Source organism: Mustela putorius, unplaced genomic scaffold (assembly GCF_011764305.1).
Source record: "Mustela putorius furo isolate JIRA1106 unplaced genomic scaffold, ASM1176430v1.1 tig00003875_pilon_pilon_pilon, whole genome shotgun sequence".
NCBI classification, from domain to species: domain Eukaryota; kingdom Metazoa; phylum Chordata; class Mammalia; order Carnivora; family Mustelidae; genus Mustela; species Mustela putorius.
The window spans coordinates 4,763,567-4,773,951 of record NW_025422026.1 but is presented as its reverse complement, the minus strand read 5'-3'; positions in this window follow the sequence as shown (position 1 = coordinate 4,773,951).

Here is a 10,385-nt window from a genome sequence, read left to right as displayed (position 1 = left end):
TGATCTCACAACCCTGAGATCATGACTTGAGACAAAATCAAGAGTTGGATGCTTAACCCACTGAGCCACCCAGGCACTCCTAAGTTAACTCTTCTTTTATCCTCAGTTTTCTGGGTGTAAAGTGGGACTAGAAGATCATTTTCATCATTTGAACATTAAATAAGATAGCAGATGTTAATAGAGCCGTCGGATGACGAATGGCAAGTGGACAATGGATGTTAATAATTATTAAGAACAAGAAGTGGGTTCAAACTGATGTCCAAATGCTCAGAAAGTCAATCTGTCATTAGAGCTGAACCCTGGTCAATCACTTTGGTACAAATAAAACATGTCTACCAGCAAAGGCAAAATTGACTCCATTTAAAAACAAAAAACAAAAAACAACTACTGAAAAAACCGTGATCTTACTATTTTCTCCTTGACCTTCCCCATGAAGGAAGTGGTGGGTAGAAGGAGAAGGTTCGTGTACAACCCTGCCAGGAAGGGAAGTGGCCCAGGAATATCAAGGCAAACCAGTGCACAGGCCACCCTGAGAGCTTCATTCTTCCCTGGGGTCACTTCCCAGAAGGACCTATGTGGGTTTGCTGGGAGGACACATCCATCCCAGCCCCCTCTGGGTCAGGTCAGGGGCTAAAGAAATGAGACTCTCCGCCTACCAACCCAATAGCTATGGACATCAGAGAGCCTGGCTTTCATTTTATTTTATTTATCTTTTTTTTTTTTTTTTTTTTTTTTTAAGAGAGCCTGGCTTTTAAAAAATGCAGCAGCTCTGTGTCACATAGGGTGTTAAGAAGAAATCTCATTCCCCCAAATTAAAAGTTTCTTCTGTGCAGAGAGGTTACCAGAGCCACTCAAGTCTTCCTGGGAGGTTTTTGGGGGAGTTCCCTTAAGAAATCCTGGACAGCTGCAGAGGCAGCCTTCTGAGTTGGTATGTGTGTCTATGCAGTGGGGGTGGGGAGACACCAGTTTTCCTGTTTGGACATTCTGCCTTGGCTCAAAAAAGAAAGGGACCATACTGTTGGTTCTATAGGTTCTTAGAGAGGAGATGGGCTGTTGTCAGTGTGGAGGTCCTGCAGGGGAAGGGCCAAGTTTGGGGACAACCTTAGCCTCTCTCCTCTAACTAGGGCTTCTACCTCCTCCCTCACTGATGCATTGTCTTTGGAGCTTTTGCCTTCTGTAGTTAATAATAGGGACACTGAAGGGACTCCATTTTTAGAAAGGCTCTGTCTCTGCTGTTTTTCTGCGAGGCCCCATTTATTCATGTTCTATATTTCACTTTGCATCTGAATAAACCAAAGAAACTATGTTCCCACTCCAAAGGGGGGATGCAAGAAAGTTCATCGTTTTCTGAGTTTGGTCCTCAGCCCCCAAACGCCTGGTCACATCTAAAAAGTACTGGATCCCAAACGTTCCAGGACGTTAGGTTTGAACAAACCCCATCTGATGCCGGCATTGACACCTCTTACCCTCTACGAGTTATGAAATAACACATGTTGTTCACCTGAAACTTGCCTTCGATCAGACCCTACCCTGGATTCCTGAAGGAACACGTACCCTGAACCGCTTTCCAATACTACCTCCTGAACCCAAGCACCGAAGAGGCTCCCTCTCCTTTCCTGACTCAGCCAGGCACTTTATCTGTTACACTTTGTCCCTTACTCTATTCGGTAAATTCTGTTCTCCCTTCCTCCTGGCTTGTGTTTGATTTCTATCCTGCACATAGCCAGAGACCCTCTTGGCTGGTCTGGGTCCTCAGATCTGGCCTGCCTACATCAACCCAATGGTTTCAAGGACCCTTTGGGAATCTGTTGAGGCACTGAATCACCACTGGAAATGTGGTTTGTGTAAATCTGGATTGAATATAATGTTCTCTTAATGTAACCACATTCAAAAATACAATCATTAGCAATCATTTATATATGCACTCAAGTAATAAAAGAACATTTACCTAAAGGCTGCTACGGAGCCTGTCTTCAAGGTGCTGGAGCAGAAGCGCTGCATGATTTGGCCACTCCCTCCTTCATCAGTCTGATCTGACATTCGATGCTAATCCCTCCTCCTGCCATGCCGGCATCTGTAAACACTTGCAGCCCCAAGATATGGCAGAGGGGTTAATGAAGCGAGCTCTGCAGCCAGACCATTCTACCCCTTCCAAACTGTGTGATTCTAGACAAGTCACTTTATTTTTTAAAAATATTTTATTTATTTATTTGTCAGAGAGCGAGAACAAGCAGGGGGAGCAGCAGGCAGAGGGAGAAGCAGACTCCCCACTGAGCAAAGAGCACGATGCGGGGCTCCATCCCAGGACCCCGGGATCATGACCTGAGCAGAAGACCCACGCTTAACCTATGGAGCTCCCCAGGCATCCCGACAAGTCACTTTAATTTACCTCTTTGTACCTCTTTTCCTGTAAATAAGGATTGAGGGATCTAGGGGGTTTTATAGAACTAAAGTGAGCTCAGAATGTAAACCATGAGAACAGTGCCTGCCTGACACTTAATAAATAATGATCATTCTTATCATCAGAACCTCCTTCCATCTGGAGACCTGACAATCCTACTTCTTCTTCCAGACCCTGCTGAAGTGTCATCCGCCGTGGGAAGCCTCCGCAGACCTCCCCTGGGCAGAGTTAACACCCGCTCATTAATCCCACTCCTGTATTTTATATGTACTTTTATATGACCTTGATTACATGGAACTTCAGTCGTGTCCAATTTTCTGAATCAAAACAAAGGCTTCAAGGCCTGAGATAATCGGAAAAGAGAATAATCACTGTAGGAGAGAGTCTTGCTTCTACAAAAAACACAGACCCTTCACTCCAGAGAACTAGTGGCTCCCAGAGGGGAGGTGGGTGGGGGGTTGGGAGCAATAGGGGAAGGGCTCAAGAGGGCGCTATCCTGATGAGTGCGGGTGACGTAGGGAAGTGGTGAATCACTGTACTGCACGCCTGAAACTAACATCACACTGTATGTTAACTATACTGGAATCTAAAAAAAAAAAAAAAAGGAGAGTGAGAAAGAACACGAGAGCAGCTCACGAACGCATCCGAGTGTGTAACTAGTGAACTTGAACAGAGCTGCCTCGGTTCAAGGAGTGTTTTCAGGGTGGAGTACTTCCTGTCTTGGGCCTGCCTGTTCCCAATTTGTCAACATCCTGCCTCCCAGCTCGCCCCACTCACAGGGCCGCCCAGAGAATGATGCCTGAAACTGGCATTCCCACTCCCCGCGGAGGCCCCAGTCATGGGGAACCCCATTCAGCGCCACAAAAGGCTTCTGGGCCTTCCTTACAGCTGCTCCTTCTCCTTCTAGCATTTTCCAGCTCTCCCTTCTCCCTTTTGCTCAGCGGTTCTTCCTTCAATCTGCCTTCCTTCCTCCATCCCTCCAGCTGTCTCCTCTCTAATCTCATCTCCAGAGATGGATTCCACGATTCCCCCAGGTGGCCGCTCAGCAGCTCAGACTTCCCTTTCCTAACACTGACTACATTTTATGGTGACTATTTCTCTGACTTTTCTGCCAAATCGTAGGTTTCACAAGCCAGGGACTATGCCTGGAAGACTAACCTCAGACTCTGTCCCCACGGGTAGGTGAAGAGCAGTAATTGCTGTTACGAGCAAACATGAATGAATGAATGAATGAATGGGGAATTAATGCTCGGTAGTGGGCACCCACCTGTGTCACATTATCTTCCCAGGGATTTCTGTGCATCATGGGGCTTAAAAAAGAGGAGCAGAAGAAGAGGGAAAAAAGCAGCAGCAGCAGCAGCATCTCTCAAGGAAAGGAAAGAAACTGACGAGGAGAGCAATACTTGAATCGTTTAAAATTTCACACTAGATGGACGCCTGGGTGGCTCAGTCAGTTAAGCACGGCCTTTGGCTCAGGTCATGATTCCAGGGTCCTGGGATTGAGGCCCTCATTGGGCTCCCTGCTCAGTGGGAAGCCTGCTTCTCCCTCTGCCTGCCTTTCTCTCTTTGTGCCAAATAAATAAATAAAATCTTTAAAAAAATAATCAATAAAATTTCACATTAGAGATTCTCAGCATCTGAGAGTTTTCTCCCACTCCCCTCAAAATCCAGCCCTTCCCACCTGAACATGTTTTAAAAGGAAGAAAGAGAGAAGGAAAAATAGAGAAAATACTTTAATGTTAGAATGTTAAGTATGGTTTTCTCTAAACCTGTGTTGACTGACACAAAGACCACTAGCCCCAGAGGACACCGACAATTAGGAAGGAGGCTAGTTCAGACTGAGATGTACTGCAAGTACAAGACATGTTGCAGGGGCCCCTGGGTGGCTCAGATCTCATGATCTCAAGGTCCTGGGATCAAGTCCCACATCAGACTCCCAACTCAGTGGGGAGTCTGCTTCTTCTTCTCCCTCTGCCCCTTCCCCTGCTTGTGCTCTCTCTGTCTCTCTCTCAAATGAATAAATAAAATCTTTAAAAAAAAAAAGTCATATTCTAGATCTTGAAGACTTAGCATGAAAAAGGAATTTAAACTATTGGCTGTTTGATTACAATGTGAAATGATAATTCTTCTTCTTCTTCTTCTAATGAAGTAGGCTCCATATCCACATGGGGCTTGAACTCAGGACCCTGAGATCAAGAGTCACGTGCTCCACTGACTGAGCCAGCTGGGCGCTAGTAATTCTGATATATTCTGATATATTCAGATATATTCTGATATATTCAGTTAAGTGAAGTGAAGTTTGATTTCACTTGTTGCTTTTCACTTGTTTTTAATAGGCCACTAGGTGACTTAAAATGGCCTTCATGGGTATGTAGAGGTTAGTTTTCAAGTGAGGTCAGGTGACTACCTCCTTTCTGCTCAGAGCTGCTTTTTCTGTCCTTTCCTGGTCTGCTACATGCCCTTGAACCCTGGCATTTTCTCCACTGCTTTTGGTGTGACCTCTGGAGCTGGGACATTGGTGTGGCAATAGGATCTGCTGCCTGTGTCCTGACCTTGGGTCCTGTTTGCCTAGTTACCACAGCTCTCAGTTTCTGTCTCAGGCCCTGGCCTGTGACCTGACCATAACACTACACAGTTCCCTTTGGGCTATGGTTTGGTTTTGGTTTTCTCTGTGTTCCCTGCACGTGGGATTTGGCAAAAAGAAATGAGATCTGTTCTTTAGGCAGTTATTTTTGAAATCACCTACCAGAAAATACTGATGGGCAGCTGGGTGGCTCAGTTGGTTAAAGGTCTGCCTTCATTTAGCTCAGGTCATGATCCCCGGGTACCTGGGATCGAGCCCCACATCGTTGTCATAGGCCTCGTCTGCCTTTCCCTCTCCCTCTGTCAGTCCCCCTGCATATGCTCTCTCTCTCTCACTCTCTGACAAATAAATGAGTAAAATCTTAAAAAAAGAGAAAATATTGATAGATGAAGAATACATCATAAAATGCCTCAAGTCCATCGCTGCAAAAAACAACTTGCGAACCTATGCAGATTTCCCTCCTCTTCTCTTGAATTAAGGGAAGATTGATTCTCCCAGAAAGCAACCATTTGGGTAGAGGGTTGGGTGAATCAGGTAGCCACACACCTGCCCTGGGTCTTCAGCTTTAACTTTCTTGGCCATCTCCAATCAGTTCTCTCGCTGCAGAAAGGTTAACTCAGTCCTCTGGCTCAATCTTTTTCTATGTCAAGTTAGGCTTCCTCAGCGATGCCAACTTTAAAAGTCCATATGCTTATTCATGTGAGTGGGAAGGAGAATAACTCTAAATAAACACAAGATCTTCAGCACACACGTCTTCCAAGTCTTTCCTCCTTTCCTGGGTGCCAAGAGAAGTACCCCTCCTCCCTTTCAGTAGTGTCAACATTTCCGCCTGTCTGTGGGATAGGGCTTGGAAGTACTGGGGCTTTGGAGTGATGTGACCTGGTTTTAAATCCTGGCTCCATCACATAATAGCAGTGTGATTTGGGGCAAGTAACTTTTCTGAGCCTCAGTTTTCTCCTCTGCATATTGGGGACGACAGAGTCTTCTGGAAAACACCTGACCCAGAGCAGCTGTTTATTACCATATGCTTGCGTCATACCCCACTGAACTGGGGCTTCACTCCTCCCTTTCCTGCCAGTATCTACAACCGTTGGCTTTGCCTTAAAAAAATACTGCATATACATCTGTGTACACATAGGTACCTCTCCTGACTTTTAGAAAGAAAAATAAGCCCCACTTGACTCTTTGGTTAATGTCTGACTTTCCCCTTCATTGCATAGTCAGATCTCAGATTACGGGTAGTTTACTGCTGCCCCGCTCTTTCCTTCCTTTCTTCCCAGCCATGTGTCTGTCATCCGCTCTGACACTCACTAGAGTGATTCTCAAGGTACCGTTTCAGCAGTGACCAGTGGGTTGGCCAATCCAGCGGTTTCCTGCAGTTCCCATTCCTCCTGACTTCACTCAGCGCTCACCGCTCCTTCTTTGGATGCTCTTCTCCTCCTGCGATGACCACCAGAAGTTCCCCAGCCAGGCGGAGGATCCGTGACCTTATAAACTCATCCCGAGTGATCCCTGGGCATTTCCTCCCTTCCTCTACTCTCTGGCCAGCCCCCCTTTAAAATGCTCAGCCAGCTGGCCACTTGTTCCCTCTCCTCAGACCTCCCACCAGCCCCTGCTCGCCGCCCCTCCCCCATGGGTGGCATTCCTTCTCGGTGGCCTGTGGTTACTTCGGAGCCCAGAGCCCAGAGCCTGCACCTGCAGCCACACCACAGTCGACTCCTCCCCTCCAGCTCACAAGCGGAAGTGGCTTCCCAGCTAAAGCCGGACCCTCCACCTCTGCCCTAGAGCCCTCCCGTCTGCCTTCTGGGCTGCTTTAGGGGAAAAAAACAGATCATCAGCGATTTGCCTTCAGCTTCTCCCACTCCGCGGCGTCCTCCCCATAGCATAGCATTTAGGATCTCACCCATCTTTAAAAAAAAATTTTTCCCCCTCGCCCTCACTTCCCCCTCTAGTTACTGCCTATCTCCCCTCCTCCGTTTTAGCCCAAGCTCTTGAAATCAAGCCTGCGCTCTCTGCTTCCTCCTTTTGCTCTCCATTCTGGTTTCTGCCTTAAGGCTCTGCCAAGGGCTCCTTCCATGCCTTGAATTCTAAGTGTTTTATTGGGATGTGGATTCCCTTAACAATGAGGGTGATGATAGAATGGTCTCTGTGAGACACCTGCAGAGGGCCTATGGCTTCTGCAAATTAGCCAAGGTCACCTGGCAGCGGTTTTGGAAGCAGGCAGTTCGGCTCAGAGTCTGAGCTCTTGCCACACTGTACTCTACTCCATGCTTGAAACCGGACGGCCTGTGTGCCTAGCAGTCAACACGGTGCCTTGCGCCCAGTTGGAGACAGATCAGCATGTCTGAGTGAATAAACACATTCTACCATCACGGCTCAGAGTCTTTGTCTCTTGTTCTTAGAACAGCCCACTGATCACAGGTTCTTAAAAAGTGCAGGGGCTGGGACGCCTAGCTGACTTGCCTAGCATGGGACTCCTGATCTCAGGATTGCGAGTTAGAGCCCCACATTGGGTGTTGAGATGACTTAAATAAAACAAAACAGGGGCGCCTGGGTGGCTCAGTGGGTTAAAGCATCTGCCTTTGGCTCAGGTCATGATTCCAAGGTCCTGGGATCAAGCCCTGCAGTGGGCTCTCTGCTCAGCGGGGAGCCTGCTTCCCTCTCTCTCTCTCTCTCTCTCTGCCTGCCTCTCTGCCTACTTGTGTCTACTACTACTGTCTGTCCAATGGATAAATAAAAAATCTTAAAAAATAAAATAAAATAAGATAAAACAAAACAAAAAAAAGCCTTAAAAAAAAGGTGCAGAGGCTGATGTTTATGTCTATTTTTCTGAAAAAAGACCCAGTTCTCATGACTTTTTCAAAGAAGTCTGACTCCCCACCCCCAAAGTTGATAACTTCTGGATTCATTCATTCCTGTCTTCTCTCTTATTTTCCCCAACTCCCCCTTACATCCCGTACTCTGATGTTAGATGGCTAGATTGTCGATGTTTTATTTTAATTCTGTCGCTGATAAAAAAAAAAACTTCCCTGCACTCAAAGTGGCCTTGAGTGCCTCCTCAGCTGGCTGCCTCCAAGATATAAACCAGATACTTCAGCCCAATGGCTAAGTCTTTAAGTAATCAAGCCCCAGAGCATGTTACAAGTATGAGCCTCAGTTTTTCTCTGACCTGAGTCTTCTAGTCTTCTGTTCTGGTCAAACTGAAGTGTTGTACCTTAAAAACTTATTCTGACCCATCTTTCAGGAGTGAGTTCAACAGTGATGTGCTACATTCCTGATCTAAGCCAGGACTTTGCCTGGGGCTAAGAGTGTGAGGAAGACTACCACACACAGTCCTTTCTTTTGAGAACCTATCCGGTTTGGGAGACATACGTGAAAACAAAATCCCCAAAGTATGGGGCAACAAACTTGTGGGAGTTCTTCCTGCTCAGAGGTGGGGTGGAGCTGACCTAAATTTAGGAGACTTTCTCTAAGCTAGACATGTTTGTATTCTTCACGTGTTTCTTTTATGACAAGCATGCCTTAGTTTTGTAACCAGAAAAAAGGTCTTATTGGGTAAAGACTGTGATTAATTCAATTCTGAGCACCTGATTGCCAAGGGGGGAAAACCCATAACTGTCCCAGAATTAGTAAAATTAGGGGCGTCTGGCTGGTTGGGTTGGTGAAGCATGTGACTCTTGATCTTGGATTGTGAGTTCGAGTCCTGTGATGGAGGTAGAGATGACTTAAATACATTAATAAAAATTAAAAAAAAAAAGGATTAGTGAAATTAATGAGGAAAGGACAATCAATCAATGCAAAAATGGGCAAAAGCTAAGAATTTCCCAGATGAAACATTTATGGTCAATAAGTATAGGAGGACCTGTTCAATCTCATGAATCATCAGGAAATACAAATTGAGACCACAATGAGATTTCATTTGATACCCATGTTAAAAGTGGTGAAAATTAAGAAATCTGACAATCCCAAGTGCAGGAGAGGATGTGGAGCAGTAGGGCCCCATATACAATGTTGCTGAAACTGTGAATTGGTAAAAAGCACTTTGGTAAACAGTCTGGAATTATCTCGTAGAGCTGCGGGAGAAATTCTTACACTTGTGCACCAGTGGGCCTTTACACGAATTTTCTTAGCAGCACTTTTGCAACAGCAAAAACCTGCAACAGCCCAAACGCTCATTATCAGCACATTGGCTGTATTAGTTTGAGCTCCTCAAAAGCAGAGACTGGGTCAAGGACTTGGGTGCAGGCTGTTTATTCGGGAAGTGATCTCAGGCAGCGGGAGTGAAGGACAGGAGGATGAGGCAGAGGAGGAAGAAGAGCTGACTCAGAGCATGTGGTTCCACAGACGCCTCTAGGAAGCATACAAAGTGCCTTCCAGAACTGCCCTCTGAAGGATGGGAGCCTGGGGCTTTTATCCCTTGGCATGAATCCCACATTAGTTGAGGGTTAACTCTCCTTACTATCAGGCTGTGCCTGAGGGGATGCTGAGAAGCTCTCCTAGCAGAAAGGGCCTGGGCCTGAAACTGGAGAAACCCAAGCCTAACAGTAGGAATTCCTAACAGTAGGAATTGTCAGTGTTTGGGAGCTCCCAGGAAACTGGCCACGATGTATTTGGCTAAAATCAGAGGTGAGCCAAGGGGAAAATACAGTGTACTAAGGGCCTCTGCTGCAAGGGGCAAAGTAGTATTAGTGTAACCACATTCTAGAATAACCTGTAACAGCCACAGTAAATAAACTAAGCTACTCACAGCATGCCCGAGATAAATCTTAGCAATATCACATGGAAAGTGAAAAAGAAGTCCCAGGACAGGGGCACCTGGGTGACTCAGCCGGTTAAGCATCTGCCTTTGGCTTGGGTCATGGTCCCAGCTTCCTGGGATTGAGTCCTGTGTTGGGCTCCCTGCTCAGCAGGGGGGCCTGCTTCTCTCTCGGCTCCTCCCCCTGCTTGTGCTCTCACTCCCTCTGTCAAATAAATAAATAAAATCTTAAAAAAAAAAAAAAAAGAAAGAAGTCCCAGGATATTATGTAGGGAATGATGCTCTTTAATAAAGAAAGCAACTAAAATACATGTGTTGGGACTATGTTTGTAGGCTCACATACACAAATATATACTTACATGTATATGCAAATACATAGACATACACACAGTTCTAGAAATTAAACTTTTCTGTTTACTTGAATTCTAAGGGGAAAAAAACTCTACAGGAATATTAAAAGAACATATAAGGAAATTCTGAAAATTAATGAGAAAAAGATAAAAAACTAATAGAAAATGGGCAAAAAGATATGAACAGATATTTCACAAGAGGAAATGTATATAGTTAGTAAAGATACATAAACACATTCAATCTCAACTTTTTTTTTTTTAAAGATTTTATTTATTTATTTGACAGAGAGAAAT